Here is a 17852-nt window from a genome sequence, read left to right as displayed (position 1 = left end):
AGTATTGGGATCTCCATCACTTAACTAAAGCAAAAAAAATCGGCTAGCAGCGACACGCAACTCGTATTAGGAAAAAAAAATTTATTTTACTCAAAAAATAATCTCTGTTTAATAACTCTGTGCTTTAAATTACACAACTAAATTTATCCCTTCAAAAAAGTAACTGTACAACAATAACAAAATAAACTATTATTACAGAGGGAATAAAAAAAAGATAATAATAATAAAATCTACACAACAAGTCTACACTAATTTAAATTGTGACATTTAACCAGTTGTCTATATTTTGTTGCTCAAACAACCAAATTTTTAGATTTTTCAAGAACTCATTTAGTTTTGTAAATTGGTTTATCTTCGGAGTTATTAAATTAAACAAACGCGGTGCCACACTAGTATAAAAACTTTTGATGTACTGTTAAATGAGACTTTGGCACAAACACTACTTGATATTTTCTTAAATTATAGGTCGTTTGGCGAGCCACGGAAAATGAGGTGCTTCTAATGTAAAAGATTTTTAGTACTTTAAAAATGTATAAATGACGCAGTGGAAGAATCTTTAGGTTTGAGAAAATTGGCCATGTATGTTCAAATTTTTCTCTACGCACGATTAGTCTCATGAACCTTTTTTGAAAAATTATAATGGGATACAAAGTTGAGCAGTAGGTCCCTCCCCAGCATGTAATGCCATAAGAAAGCCTAGAGCCAACGAGAGCATGGTAAACCCCAACCAACACTTCAACACTCCTACACATCTGCTGAAGTAAATACATGCTCCTTAGACTAAGATACAACTCTTTTTTCAATTTTTTTATATGTTCTTTCCAGGTTAAACTGCTATCAATAACCAAACCCAAGTATTTTATACTTTTAACTTGTTCTAATTGTAAGCAATTACAATCATTACAACGTAAATGAAAACATCTGAAATCATGAAATTTCAATGGTATGTTAAAAGTTAAAACATTTTTCAGACTAAATATTATAAATTTGGTTTTTTCACTAAGAATCATGAAATGTTTATCAAACCACACGCTTAAATAATATAAATCTCTTGACATATCACTATGCAAAGCCTCAAGGTCAAAGTTATCATAAATAAAAGCAGCATCATCCGCAAAAGCAACGAGTCTGCCCTTAAAGCGTCCATCGCACAACTCATTAATGTACATTAAAAAAAGGATAGGCCCCAGGACTGAGCCCTGAGGCACTCCAAAATCAACAGAACCTGCATCACTTAGGGTATTGCCAATTCGAACCCTTTGCTCCCTCTCAGAAAGATAGCTGGAAAACCAGTCATGTGATAATCCCCTAATACCCGCTATCCACAGCTTCTCCAACAATATTTTATGATTAATGGTATCGAAAGCTTTTGTTATGTCAACGAATAATGCAGAAACTTTTTTATTATTGTTAATTGAGCTATAAACAGCCTCCATAAAATGAAGTAAGGCATCCTCAGTAGACATGCCTTCTCGGAAACCAAACTGGTTGTTACTGAAAAAGTTATGTTTTTAGAACGCTTATGTTACTTTAAAGAACGCTTGCTGAATAAAGACGTTACTTAAAAATGAGTTGATATGAAATCCTTACATTGAGTTTCAACTGTCAGAGTCACCGTAATGCACGGAGCCACAGCTGTAATAATACACGGAATACGGAATAACATGGAGGCATTACAGCTTTACGCTGTGTTAGTCCGGGACCTGAGAGCCGATTCGCATTGCATAATCACGTAACCTATGAAACCCTCGTGAACTCTGTAAAGGGAAGAGTAAATCGATCATCGGCCGTGTTACTTTTGGTGACAGTCTAAATGGGACGATAGGCTATCGATAGGGGTTTTTAATAACGTAATTGAAAATTAAATCAGTGTCAGCTAACTGTATGAAGACTATTTGAATGACAATTTTTGAAACGTTTTTAAATCTTTGAATCTCTTTGTAGACTTTTAAGTAAGTACTATCCAGTTGTCTTATGATGTGTTATACATTTTTAAATACAAAATATCATCCTTGAAAATTTATCATCGATTTATTTTTAACCCTTCTACTTTATGAATACTCCACTAAAATTACCTTAGCTGGTGGTTTCCCACTTAGGGACAATTTCTCTACAGATTCTACGAAAAACTGAATATTAGCTATATCAATATTTGTCGTTACGTCACGTTCCGTCCAGTTATGATAGATTGCTTTACGTTAAACCAAATAGGGGTGGTTACACTTCAAGAAAGCCTGGCTGGCTACATTGTGGCGGAACGTCACATCACGTCACGTAGCGTCGCCTCAAGGATTTGAGAGGATGCTCTCAAGAAAGCCTGGCTACACGGTGGCGGAACGTCACATCACGTCACGTAGCGTCACCTCAAGGAGTTGAGAAGATGCTCTCAAGAAAGCCTGGCTACACGGTGGCGGAACGTCACGTCACGTCACGTAGCGTTACCTCAAGGAGTTGAGAGGATGATCTCAAGAAAGCCTGGCTACACGGTGGCGGAACGTCACGTCACGTAGCGTCGCCTCAAGGAGTTGAGAAGATGCTCTCAAGAAAGCCTGGCTACACGATGGCGGAACGTCACGTCACCTCACGGCACGTAGCGTCACCTCAAGGAGTTGAGAAGATGCTCTCAAGAAAGCCTGGCTACACGGTGGCGGAACGTCACGTCACGTCACGTATCGTTACCTCAAGGAGTTGAGAGGATGTTCTCAAGAAAGGTTCTCTACACGGTGCAGCCGGGCAGGATGGGGTCTGAACAAATAAAACAAGGATACTGTTATCTGTAGCCCCTTATCCATACGCAGACTGATTGCAACTGATTGAAGGGTGTCCTGACAAAAACGGGAAGATGTATATGCGGACATAAGGCCTTCTAAGAGGAGTCACAGATAAGTGACCCAAGAAGAGTCTCATTGACAGAGTGACATTTGCGAACATCTCGAGAAAGGAGAGAGGCATCCGGAAGGTGGAGGTTCTTAACAATCTGTGAAGCTAATACAGTTATGTATAAATATAGGCTTTTAAAACTCACTCCTGAGATATATGCGAGTGAGCAAACAAAACAATTTCTTTTTCATGCTAAATCTGTATTTGTGCTTTCTTATTATGGTACAATGATAGTATTGTATAAATAGAAACACAATTGCTTTTTATTTAGATATAATCAATGAAATCATAAAAAGCTTTGATTAACAAGTTGTAAATTACCAGTATGTGGAATATATAGCATTAATCTCCATTCTTAGTCCAATTTGCGATTATGCTGTTAGGGAGAAATATAAACCAATTTAGTGTAAATATGTTCACTAAATACATACAATGTATAATGTAAAATAAACATGTAGCCTATTAAACAAATCTGAAGAAAGTAAATTCTAATACTCTTTGTTAACTAGTTTTTCCACTGGCAATACAAAGGTGTTTTAATATATGCCACGTACAATAAAAGAATATAAAACTCAACTATAATAAAATCTTAATATTAAAAACCTAACCTAAACTTTTCAATTACCGTACCCATTATATGGTACCACAATGACAACGCTGTTCTTATTAGTCTAGGACAGGGGTCCCCAAACCTTTTCGTTCGAGGACCAAACTGAAAGATTTGAGGAGATAGGTGGGCTTATATTAAAATATTATAAATAAATAATATCAAAGAATAGGATTTGCAAGTTATATTTATCCTAAGTACTATTGCTTCAGTATTTTATACAACCAACGAGGTATCCTAGATGTGTGATATATAAGATATTTCTCATTATTAATTATGATACTAGTTGCATAAAAAATAGAAAAAATAAAAAGTGTAAGTAAGTAAGTTTTTTAGTATTGTATGTAAAAAATATATTTCACACTAACCCAATAGTAACATCACTTACTTGGTGTATTTACTTTAGTGGTTGATGTTTAAAATAATATCATGTTTTGCGGATCTAAAACCGAAAGGTTGGTATTGTGCTTATTGGACACCTCTACAGGATATCACTATCAGTGTATATTCTATACTCCACCACGAGATGATACAGGTGGGTAAACTGAGTGGCACACTTGTTATCTATATACGTGAGAACTGCACTCCGTTTTCTCCGTTATTTATCCAATTTATTAAACAAAGAAACGTTGAAAATTGTATGTTTCGTGGATCTTTTACATTATAAGACGAGATTTCTTAAACAATGTTCTATACAAGCACAATGAAAAGAAAGTAAATTCTGATATTTTAGTGACAGATACTATTTCGAGCGATGTTTTTCTTTCGTCACCATTAGTCTACTATCCACCGAAGCCCGCACTGATGGCCAGAGATATTTCTGTTATACGGTAGCATTTCTTCTGTTACACGATTTAGTTTCTTGAACAGACTTCAAGTAGAGCAGGTCAGACAATAATATTTTGTCTTATCAGATTAATCAACTTTACTAGGTATTGTTTCATTATCTTATCAGTTATTCCGAGTTGCTTGAATTCCATTAATCATGCCGCTGTTATTCATAGTGCTTGGAATTGATAGTAAGGAAAAGAATGTAAACTATTTACGGCAAAAGGATACTTGCTATCAGCCGTTTCTGGGATGCGGGACACGAAATGTCGCCGAGTTTAACCGATACTTACATCGGTGTTGTTGTAATAAAAAAGAGTGTCGCGTTGCAATTGATGTGGAATAACAAGTAAAACCTTTCATATTTTATAACTAAAAATGAATCGCTAAATGTGTTCCTTCTTGTGGTTGTTCTTTTTTTAATATTCGTTTAATTCCGAGGTGGGTTTATATGAAGAGCAAGATTAAAAAAGTTTACGGAATACTTTGGTTCGTAAAAACAATGATAACATTAAATTACGTTTCATAGTAAAGATTTAACTGATAACAAACAACTGATGACACTTTCAGATGAAGTTCGTCTAATAGAATAAAATGTTATTTCTATTAAAATTTTAGAGAATAATAAATATACAGTGCTGGATCAGTGGTGTAATGCAGATATAAAAACATAAGTTACTAATTTAATTTTACTCCAGATAGTGCCAGTGGCAAATTAAAAACATCTCATGGTCAGAAACATTAATTTATTAATACATTGTTATAAAACGTACCATAATGAACAAAACTGTAAATGTTTGCACATATGTTACTCGAGACTAGTAGCTCTCTTAAAATTGTGATATGGTATTTTTACAGGGGCATCAGAAAAAGACAAAAGGATATGTCCTAACATACAAGAACGAGCCATTCTATTTCAGACAACAACCCGAAAACTACTAAAATTTCTATAACTCAAATCCTATTTGAAAGGATTATTTTGTGTACTACCATGAACATAGTACAGGTTTTTCTATCTTCCCCATTTATGGGAAATAGATTACAAATACAGGTAGATTCCTATTGTTCAAAATATTATGTATGTACTGTACTTTCTTGATCGTGGCAACAAAGCAAATTAAAATATATCACCAGAAATATCTTAAAGTGTCAGTAGATTACAAAACCCTGTAGTAAACGTTTTTGATCAATTTGGTTTCCAAGACCCACGTTTGTATATATTTTTTTGATTAAGGCAATATAAAAATTCAAATTTGGAAAGAAAATATAATTAATTCGAACCAGAAATGTAGCTGCAGGTGCAAAACCTGATATAAAAGCCTCTTAACTATGAACATGAAATAATATGTATATTTTAGTTTGAACCATCATAGAGCTACATGGTATTACATCATAAGTGCTTTCAAAAGAGGGCTACTATACGAAAATATATTTTAAAAATTGCTAGACAAAGCCATAAATAACTGCTGGTTATGAATAATACTATCAATTTAGATAAGAGAAGCTACTTTCATATAAGTTTGTTTTGTATAGCAAATTGTTTAAGAAATGCGGTCATTATAGTAAAGACCCTGTTCTAAGCTATAGAGTGACGTTATGGGGACCGGCGCTCAGACTGTTGTAGACCATATTTCCGGTGGAAGGGAATCTTAATTTTGTACACCTTTTTTGTCAAATCTATTTCAGATTATGATATAAAGAATATAAACCTATTTCCTCCTTAAAAATCATGAATCCAATGACTCATTAGACACACAATTTTAACAATTATGGCCTAAGACCAAAATAATTTATAAATCAGTCCTTTATTGTTGTTTTTGGTCATGCTAAAAAGCAGTCAATTTTGTAAAGAAAGGTGATAAAATTCAGTTGTTAATTCATTGCTTAGATGGTACTAAATATCCAAATACTACCGATGACCACACACTTGTGTTCCATGGACAATAAAGTGTATGAATTCATACTGACAGACAGGTGTGTTCAAGTAAATGCAGAAATGAACAAATTCCTTGATTCTAGTTGCAATAACCCTTGGAAATTTAAAATTTAGCATTTTTCCACTTGGGGCCTGTAATAGAAGTTTACAAAATGTAATATAATTGAATTATAATAGGTTTACATCAATCAATGTGTAGCCCGCCCATTGCAAAACCTGTGAGAGGTTTAAAACATTAAAAAAATACTTTTTGAATTCATGATTAATGATTTGAAATTCACGAAAACAGTTGTACAATTCTTAAACGTAGATTAAAGCTATTCCAAAATTCAGTACTATATTTGGGACTTAAATATTTAGGTTTTTTTACGTTACTCTACGACTATGACTATCGAACTTTTAAATCCATATTCGAATCCTACCTTACAAATGACGAATTGTATAACTTATCAGAACTTTTAAACTTATATTCTCACATAATTTAAATAGTTATATGTGTACGATAATGGTATTTTAAGAAATGTGTTTATAAGTTATGATATATTTAACTATTTAAATTATGTGAGAATATAAGTATATATATATTCAATATAATATAAATATATAAGAATATAAGTATATATATATATATATATATATATATATATATATATCGTTCCAGCCGCTTAGCTTTGTAATTTTCAAAATAAAGATGTTTTGAACTTTAACTTGAAATAAGTAAGTACCGTAAGTAAATATATATTTATTTCAAGTTAAAGTTCATAACATCTTTATTTTGAAAATTACAAACCTAAGCGGGAAGATCGATTAAAAAAATGTTGTCTGTTTTCAAGTGGATTCGAGAATGGTTTAAATTTACAAATTTAAGCTATTTAAAAAATGCATTTTTAATAGTTTTCAAAGCGCCTGGAGATTATAAATTGCAAAGACAGTTACGTATATAAATAGCCAAACACTATTTGAAGGGGCCAAGTTATGATGTATAATTGTCTTTACAAGAAATTTCTGGTTGAACTTGAAGCTTGAGTGTTCGATGACTTTATAATAAAATAAATGTGAAGAATGTTTCTTTTTATATTATTGTTGTGGTTCTCAGGACACGTCAGCCTACAAAAATTCAAAGTCATCCGTAATTAAATTTATAAAATTAATATGAGCAGTAATGACCATTAAAGTAGTTTTGTTTGTTAAATGTTACTTGAATTATGTGTGTTTGTAAAACTAACTTGATTTTTGTAATACCTTAAATATTAGAACTGTCGCAACAGATAATTCTATTTTTTTACAATTACTGATTGTAAGTTTGTAATCAAAACTATATCTACAAACACTATCCCTAATAATATTATATATGCAAAAGTGACTTTGATTGTTTGTTTTTATTTCACGCATAAACTATTCAACCGATTACGCTGAAATTTGTCATGGATATTTTCAGGATCCCTGGGATGAATACAAGTCTATTATTATTTTGAAAATCCATCCGGGCTGTGCCCCACTAGTCTTTAAAGTAGCTAAAAAAATCCGACCCTGGTCTCTGAAGTATGAAACATTTATGAAAAGAGCATATATAACGCAATAAAATGTTCTGTGTAAACAATGTTTATTATTTTCAGTTTGTTTACATTTATAGTGAGTACAAACATTTTTAACGCCAATGTAGATTTCAGCGATTAGGTAAGTACTCATATATTTTATAAAATGCCCCAAAACATAAATGGTCAGAATTTGATATTGAAGACTCTCTTTGAAGCAGTCGGCAAGAACTAACTATGATAGATGAAAGATCGCTGGACTGTGCTTTTGAACTAATGTACTAATTCCAGCTCTAAATATTCTAAAATACTAATAATATTTTTCAGTTTATAAAGAAAGAAACGCGTAGTGTCATTGTTAATGTAATTTTAGCTTAACATTTTTATTAAATATTAAGTATTAAATCCAAAAGACAATGAAACTTTCTAATAAAGTAAACTAGAATGGCCATAAATCTTTTGACGTATTTTCTTGATCGTGGCAACAAGGCAAACTCAACATTGGCGCCGGAAATATAACTTCACTTGAACTTGCACCGCCTACTAAATTGCGTGCAAAGGAACGGGTAATTGCTAGCAGTGCAGATATAAGAGACAATGTAGTCTGAACTTTACTTTAAATTTAAAGACTGGTATCAAATCTAAATTAATTGTCTTTTGACAAAAGTACGGTTCTCAGAGCTGTGCATGTAAATATATTTTCATGTCAGAAAAAAGGCAAAATCAGCACTGGAAGAAATAATTACATCGAAGTAAATTACAATGACTATAAAAGATTTATAAAAGATTAGCCTATTGTCAAAATCAAGACCATTACTGATCTGAGCTTATTTTATTATTCATAAAAATTAATTATAAAAATCTTCCTAAGGTTAGGGAATCATATATAAATAAGTTCTAGCCGTAAGTTCCATGACCAAAAATATACACGTTTTAACATTTTTTCTTGATCGTGGGAAGAAGGCAAATTCTTCATTTGCGTCGGAAATATAATTTACTCGAAGCAAAGGTGCTCATAGAGGTGTAAAAACCTACGACATTTCGTGCGAAACCGTGGGTAACTGCTAGTGAAGTATAGATTGAAATGTGTCCATGAAAATAATACACAAAAAGATTAATAAATGATTGGACTGTGATTAAAATTTTATAACTTGTTGTTCGTTACATTACAAAGGGCAAAGTATTGTAGGCGTTCATAATAAATCTCAGTAGTGAGAAGGGCAGATAATCTCATAAGGGAAATCGAGTTGCGTATAACTTGGTTTGCAATCGTCGCATCTTGCTGATAATAAACATTCAGAGATAAGCCTATCTAGGGCGCCTACTGGGCTACTGTCTATGTACCGCTCCTTCGACAATCTACGTAACTAGATAACACGGTGAAATAGGAAGGTAATTTTCCTGTTGTTGGTGCGCTTTCTCACAAGTGGAGCAACACAACGTAAACAAAGTGCAGATATTTAATATTCCTTTATATACCGTTTAGTATTTATCCTACTGATTTTTTTATCTACGTAGATATCAGCCTCTTGGCTGTAGCTTCACACACTGGCTTGAACTTATTTATTTATGATACTCTGGAAAAATTTTTGCAATTAATTGTGAAATAAGCTCATATCATTATTGGGATTGATCTTGACAATAGGCAAAACTTTTCTAAAAACATTAATAAGATTTAAGTTATTATAAATACTAATTTTCAGCGAACTTTTCGAACGATGTGCTAACGATTCGAGTTTTTCTAGGGTTGTCAGAGCTCTTAGAGTAGCATCTGTTGGTGTTAACAGACTTATATTAATAATAACAAAGTCTTGTCGTGTAGCAGAATATGACTTTTAATCTATAGTTTGACCATTTTGTATTCTAATAAGTAGCCTATGTTCGTGGTGGTTTCATGGTAACTACAATTTTAACCTCAATGAGCCATAGTGAAAGGTCTTTTGATAGAAACAAACTGTACTGACATTCTTCTTGTGTTATACTAGAATGTTCATGTTGTCTACGCTAATTGATCAATCATCTAGAAAGCATTCAAACAATTCGATAAAGATATTATATTCGCTTCAATACAGTCACAAAAGAACTAATCACCCCTTCCACTTAAGTGATACTACTGAGGTGTAGAGCCCAATATTACACATGATGGAGTCTAGACAGTAGGCAGCACACATCACTCATAGGGTTACCTCATTCTTGTCCCAAATACAAAAATGAGTAATATTGAATGCAAAATATTAAATTGTATAATTATTTCTTTTTGATATTTTAAAATAATATATTTATATATACTTCAATCATGCTTATTTATCAATAGATTCCATGATTGTGCTTGTTGAAAGTCATGATGGTGTAGCGACGTCGAATGAAGACTTTAGTACGCTTGTAATAAATACTGTTGAAATATACAATTTTAATTTGAATATTTGATGTAAATATCGCCAGATGACAATATTTGTGAGGCGAAAGACTTTATTCAAAACACGCATTATGAAATAAGTTTGAAAAACTCGCAAGCGTGAACTTTGGTATTTATTGTCAGAAAGGAGCTGTTATGCGGTCATGTCCATTGTAGTCAGTTCCAGCCCGTTCAAATCACATGTTCACAAGCTGTCTGGTTGTTGGATATGTTTGGATAAAACGTGTCCCGAGTCTCGCGCGTTTTACCGGATTTAACCGATTGTAATTTGTCTCTATGTTTATCTTTAATGTGACACATTTGATGTTGATGTTAATAGGCGAAGCTTTTGTGGTATTTTAAAGAAAGAATGAAACCTAGCTAACTGTAAAACTACAACATTATAATATTGAGGTTTTTTCTTCTCAAGATTGTTTTCAAAAATTGTCATTTAGTGATATGTAAAAATATAAAACACCATGAAACACATAAAGTCATTTGTAAGGTATTGATTTTGCCTAGCTAAAATAGGCATTGGCACACTGTGTGGCACGGCATAAAGAACACGTGACGGCATTGATTTCAGCCATATGAAGATGAACAGGAATAGAATCAACCTAGTTCTCTTGAGAATATAGCTCTGTTAACGAAACCAACATTCTTATCAAAAATAAAACTAGATGTTTGTTACCAACATAAAAATACTAATAAAAAGCTTGACATTAACTGTACTTCATTTTAGGTCTACACCAACCTAGTCCTTTGACTAGACTTGGTCTAGAAAATTACTGTAGATTTCGTAAAGCATTTATTTTTGGGATGTTATTGAGTTCTTGAAAACAAATGTTCTTATACCAAGATATTACTTTTATAAATGAGTGTTTGATATAATATTACCAAACAAGAAAATAATTTTTCTTCTTTGATAACATAGTTCTCCATTTTACAACTCAAAATTCAGTTTTCATCAGGATTAACAGTTTTATCCTTTTTACAAACACGTAGGTTTTCAAAGTCTTTGGGTTAATTTTGATGTGGAAATAAGGTGATATATTTCTTCAAATATACACTACAAAAAGGATTCGAGTGAATTGGTTTTTGTATTCGTATTTAAAACCCAAATAACCTTCATTTTAAATTAGGGCGTGTAGTAAAGTAAAGTAAAGTAAATATGTCTTATTTGACCAGGCGAAGTTAGGACTAAGAAGCCCTCTCTAACACTTAACCTGGGGACCAACGGCTTAAAGGTGAATTCGGAACCACCACAAATGGTCGGACAGGCGGGCTGCTAGCAAGGACAGGATCGCTCAGCGGTCACCCATCCAAGCAGCACCCACGCTCGACGTTGCTTGATCTGGTTATCTTGCGATAACCGTTGTACCCGCTACACTGCACCATTGGTCTTTGAATCAAGGTCTTAAAATTTCGGACTACGCTATGCCTCATGGACGCCTGCCATAGAAGATTCAGGCAATCTTATAAAGTTTAATCAGTTAGTTAGTTTAAAAATTCCTTCTTCAAGTGTTTAAAAAAGTTATAATTTTGAAAATCGAAATAAACGTAATCTACCTTGATTTGTAAATTGTTGTAAATTACAAAACATCAATGCTCTAAGAAAATAGATTCCGTTAAAGCAAAGCAAATAGCAATATTGATCCTGTATTTATATATGAGGGAAGTGTACGAAACGGAATCTCTTTACAAAGTTAACTACCGTTTCCAAATTCTTTAATTAAAATCTTCTTCAAGTTTCAAAACATGCCGCGAATTGCTAAACACTTTTTGAAAACAGATAATGCAGGTCATTGTGTGTTTGCTATGGTACAGTACTAGCTAGTAATATTGTTGTACTAATTGCGTAAACATGATAACAAAAATTATAACACTATCACAACAAAATTTTCAGACATGTACACTTTTTTATGTCTATCAAACTGCTAAAATGGTCGCACATATATTAGGATATAACATTTATATAGAAAGAAAAAGTCCTTTATTTCACATTTTAAGGCATTTTATTAGACATATTTCTAATGAATAATGAATTGATAATAAGAAATGTTACTATTCATATATGAATATTGTTACAACAACATTACAATATAAGTCGAGCACCAGTATCAACAATGGACAATCCAACCGTACTTGTGGGTTGGCAAACAGTGGCTATAATTTTTACACATGTTCACTCATATATACAGCTCTGTTAATAAAAATATTGAAAATAATACATAAAACTATCTTTCTTAATCCATAACATTGAATCTGGGTAGAAACATTTACTTGTTAAAGTAACTTACTGTATGAATATTAAGTTAAATTATATGTTATAAAAAGTAATAAAATATAAAAACTAAAACCCAATAAAAATTTTGTACAATTTCATATTACAGACAAACACTACAGTAAATAAATATCTGTGAGTGGTGATTCGTTTCTTGCTACCGGAGAGAATAATGATTTTATTCAAATATAATATATTTCTTTATTTTAATTTGAACTCACAACCTTATAGATATCCGAAAAATTGGTTTATGAAGCTTATTATTTAAAGTTCCATATATGAATTTCCCATGAATGCGTTTAATTTATTATATGAATGGAATACAACATCTGTTCTAACAAACTACACAAACCGTACCTTCCTCCCGAACGTTATTCTTAGAAATTAAATTCTTTAAGAAGTTTCCATCAAAAATTCCATAAAAATTTATAACAATATGCTATGTGATATTGAAAGAATTACACTAAAATTCATCAAATATGAAATGTTTTTGAATAATGAACGATCAGACATGTTTTAAATTATTTAGTGAGGAGAACATTGAATATAAAGTAAACAAAGTAATAAAATTTTACTTATTTTGTACTCACTGATAATATAATTATTGCATGGAACTGTAGCGAATAACTATGAATAAGTATGAGCGTTTAGATTCTGTTACAGAATAGCATAACTTACTAGTATATATAGAATTTGAGTGTTTTGTTTTCAACAACACAAAGTCACAAAGAAATCTTCACGACTCATGCAGTTTCCACATATTTCACTGCAGGAATTTAGAGTGTGCTTCAAAGAGAAACAAATATCTTTGTTTATCAACTTCAATGTTACCCAGGAGACACAATTTGTCCTGATACCATACATTTATAGAGTTTATTTAAGGTTTATTAATGACCATGTGTGATTTGAAACAATAACAGGATTTTATATATTTGCCATCATTATATGGTACTACAAAAATGCTATATACTACAATGCTACGTTTCATGGTTTGAAATACGCCCTCTTCTTAAGGTGTCAAAAACATCATAGTATGATGCTAAACGAGCGCAAAAACTAATCAATGAGTGGTGGTGAACTTGCCCAAAGTAAAATTTTGGTAAAGTTGTACTAATAGAAATCAAGGTATCACTTGTAGCTCGTTGTTAATTAATACTTTATTTGTTTGGAATCTATTATAAGGACATAAAACCTCTGCGTAAATATTTTACTTATACCTAAACATTTTATTCATCGGTTACATGGTGACTTTCGTTGGCCTTCACTAGTGCAATAGAAGGATGCAGAGTGGTAGGAAACGGTGCAGTAGAATTTCAGTAGAATTATTTTTTTGTAATGCTTAAAGAACATTTCGTCCACAGGCCTTTAAGATATTATTATTGAAGCCAGGAAAATTAGGACAGTTTTTTACTATTCCAAGGGCTGGTACGAATATAAAGTAGAATTTCTGGACATACCTTATGATCAGGTCGAATAAGAATATATCGCATTAATCTATATAATGGTTTATTGCGTGATTAGACTGTTTGAGACATATGCGAATCAATTTAGTGTACAGGCGTTCGTTCTGATTAGTACACTCAATAAATAAAAATGTATAATGTACATGAACAGATTGCTATCTAAACCGAAGATTTTTATAAAGCTTAATTGGTTGGTTCGTTTGCCTTATCTGTGATATCTTTTCACAGTTTTTCAGGATTACATGTATGCAACATCTGCATCATAAATTACGTTACTATCTCTTAATTGGCTCTTGCAGAGGGCAGTGCAAAGGTATTTAAGTATATACCACATGAATTGGAAGAGTTTAAAACTCAGCTCCCATAAAAGCTTAATATTATTTTAAAATCTAACCTGAATATTTCAATCACACATTATATCGTACCACAATGGAGCGTAAATGATTAGTCTAGGGTTTTAAGTCATTTTTTCAAGAGCGTATCTGAAAAATTAAATCTGATTTAAAACTGTACATCTTGATAACTCATTAAACAGTGCAATTCAAATGACTATGATAATATTGCTTCTTTAACACTTTACTATTATATTGATATACTCACTTTATACCGTATTGTTTTGTATAGCATTACGGTAGTACAAAATATAATTATTATCTATAACACTTAAAAATGGAAAATGTATAATTTTGTATTACAGCGAGATCAAAATATCTAATATGGTAACTGTGTTAATAAGTCATAACTTAACGGTGTTAATAACTTAACGTGGATAATCGTTCATACGATTATTCACGAGTCTTCATTACTGTGGTGTGTGTATTGTAATTAGCTGATAACACTCAGAACAGTAACGGAGAAAGTTTATCAATAAAAATAAAGTTTAGATAGAATTTTTTAGTTTTGTACATTTAATTTTTCTTCTAAATAGAATCAAGAAACTCTAAAGATTATGTTTGAAGTTTGTTATTGACGATGGAAGATTAGACAGGATTTCGGACCTTTGCCACCTTTATATGTTACAAAAGGTATAACTCAACGTTTCGAGGATTGGAATCTATCCTCTTTGTTAGGTGGGGACTGTATTTTGTAAGAAAAGAAGGGAAATAATGGGGTTCAAAAATACGCAAAAGCTGCTTGGAGCCTAGTCTAGCCAGGCGTTGTTTGTTACTGCAGATAATGCAAGTCCCGAGCATAAGTCACAAGTACGAGAAACATAATCACACATCACACCAGCTGGCGTAACGATGGCAAATGTCCGAAATCCTGTTATCCTGTCTAAAGACTCATTTAGCCGAATATTAATCTTGATCAAAACAAAATTCAATAATAATATACTGAGTAATATAATATACTGTTATTCAATAATAAGAGGTTAAATTTAAGAAAGGACCATATGGTCCTAATTTCACCCTAATAAAGAAGTGTTTCTATTCTATTCTATGCTGTAAGGTTTGTCCCGATAAATCAAGTTGGGGGGCTCTAAATATGTAATGTACACATAACGAAGCTATATTCACTGCTGTCATTTTGTTAACCACACGCTCAGTCAATTTATAACACACTCATCACTGCGTCACTTTTTAAGTAAATCCTTCAACGAGCCTCAACCGATTACAAGATTGTGTCAATTTTTAATTAACGTTATCAAACACTGAAGAGGATTTGATCTAAGATTTTCGAAGATAAATATAAAAGAACGTTAACCTCACGCACACACAATACCCTGGTATTAAACATATTTCGCTAGCAAATTCGTTTTCAAAACTTAACTCTCCACTATTGGTTATTATGACAACTATCCAATGGTAAGTTCTTAATTATTGTAATAAACATAGTGGAAACCCATGCATTGAAGTAGAAATATATTATTTTTATCCTATAATAGAGGTACAAATATAGGTTTTATGGTGAAGTATTTTAAATTCTGTAAAACTGCATTTTATATTCTTGGAGCATATGACTCTTTACCGTAATGAAATTTTTATCTTCTGTCCTGAAAAAAAACAACAAAAATAAGTATACTTAAAAAAATATTTTTCTGAAAAATGCAATATTATATATATAACAATATTATGCTGTTTGTTATTTAAATTAGAGATAAAATGTTATCACTGTTGCCCTTGATTTTCGAATTCTATAAATTATGACTATCTATTCCTTCTTAGGGAAGAAACAGTTCGGATTATAATATTCTCGTAAAAAATATGTGGCCATTATCTGAATAACATTCTGAATTAAATCGCCCTCCCAATCACTGGACTGTAATGCCGAAGATAAAGATAGTGGTTATTAAAAAATATTAAAAAATTTGTCATTTTGGAAATTGTCTTGGATTATATTATTCAAAATACAGTTATAAAAATGTAATTCTACTTATTATTTAACATTGTTATAGAAGAGGAAAACGCTGAATAAATTCTCTATTTTGGCAGGTAGTTCTTATAACGATTTGAATCTTAAAATTAAATTGTAAACTTTATGGAACATGGAAGTCAAATATTTCTTTCAAAGATTTATTTGAAAATAAAGCGTTTCGTTAGTACATAATTTACCATATTTGGACTTACAATTAACATAATCTCATGTTTGAATATAGTATAAGCGATATTATATATTTATGTACTACATACATACACTCATATAATATTAAGAAATGTTGATGAACAAAAGTACGCGCAGTAGAGCCATGGAACTCAATGGTCTGTTTTAATTGCATGGCGTTATACAATTTTTTTCATTGTACCAACAGTACGAAAACTCACATCAGATTACCAGAATGATAATTAGTTCGTAGAGTATTTAATGTTTAAAATATTTATCTCAACGAAAAGAAACCTAGAATAAAACCCAGTTGTTTTGGCCATTGATTTTGGTAGGCCTAAGTACAACATACCGATTGCCAAGATTGTATATTTCGTAGATCAATCTTATCAATCCAAAATCAAATACTATTCATAATATAAACTTGTCCTCGGGGAGTTAATAATTAAATTGTGTTGGTTCTCAAAAACTGGTGGAATTGCTTATTTAACTTTTATGCTATTGTAATGTTTCTATCAAAATAGGCTACAACTTCACAAACTGATAAGAAGCTATTAAAACGATTATTCAAACTTGAAATATCGCAAAGCAACTAAAAATATGGAAATCCACGTAAACACTATTATGTTTAGGAAAGTAAGAAAAATATCTAAAAATAAACCAAACAGGAAAACCAAAATCTCCACTGGACATTTTCGCTCCACAAGCAGACTCCAGACTTCTGCGACGTAGATCTCAACACTGCTATTAGATGGCAGTCCAGTCGTCATGATTTGCTACAGGCAGTACCCTTATGCTATGCTTACTTCTCGTTTAATCTTAGACAGATATACAATTTATCTCCAGAATCTGTGATCGTTTACCTAATAAACGATATTTTATATGGAAATTACAAATTTTGCAGTGAAGTGTGTATATAACCCTAGAAATAATTGAAATAAATGATGTTACTTATGCAAAAAGTAAATTCCCCAGGTGAGGCTCGAACTCACAACCCCGGCATAGCTCACAACTACTGTCTTATAAGTACCGTGCGCTAACCAATTGCGCCACTGGGGAAGATACCCATCTGTATGTTTCTAGAAAACATGACGACTTTCTTCGGAACTGGCTCGGCGGGGAAACTAGAACGCTACCCGAGAGGGGTAAAGAGCAGCTCGTGAAGCTTCGTGCGAACTTACATAGTTGCATTATTTGTTATCCAATCTGATTTGGAGAGGTATCGAATAAAAGGTACAGATTGTGTACGTCCGTTTTGCGAGTTATATGTTTTATATTTTAAACCAGTTTTTAGTTGCAACGGTTGGAAGTCGATCAAGTATGGATACTTATAATTTAATATAGGTAAACAATATAGAGAATATGGGCAAATCAAAAGAGGGC

At 32.1% G+C, this 17852-nt stretch overlaps 1 non-coding gene across 1 annotated transcript; it reads right to left on the bottom strand.

Moving 5' to 3' along the window:
- Window positions 1–17436: 17436 nt before the first annotated feature.
- Window positions 17437–17528, bottom strand: Trnai-uau. Its single transcript is given in 2 exon segments — window positions 17437–17472; window positions 17491–17528. It is a non-coding gene; the product is annotated as a tRNA-Ile (tRNA).
- Between the last annotated feature and the right edge of the window lie 324 nt (window positions 17529–17852).

Source organism: Homalodisca vitripennis, chromosome X, assembly GCF_021130785.1.
Source record: "Homalodisca vitripennis isolate AUS2020 chromosome X, UT_GWSS_2.1, whole genome shotgun sequence".
NCBI lineage: Eukaryota > Metazoa > Arthropoda > Insecta > Hemiptera > Cicadellidae > Homalodisca > Homalodisca vitripennis.
The sequence above is the reverse complement of the archived record's forward strand: the minus strand, read 5'-3'. Positions and strand labels throughout refer to the sequence as shown.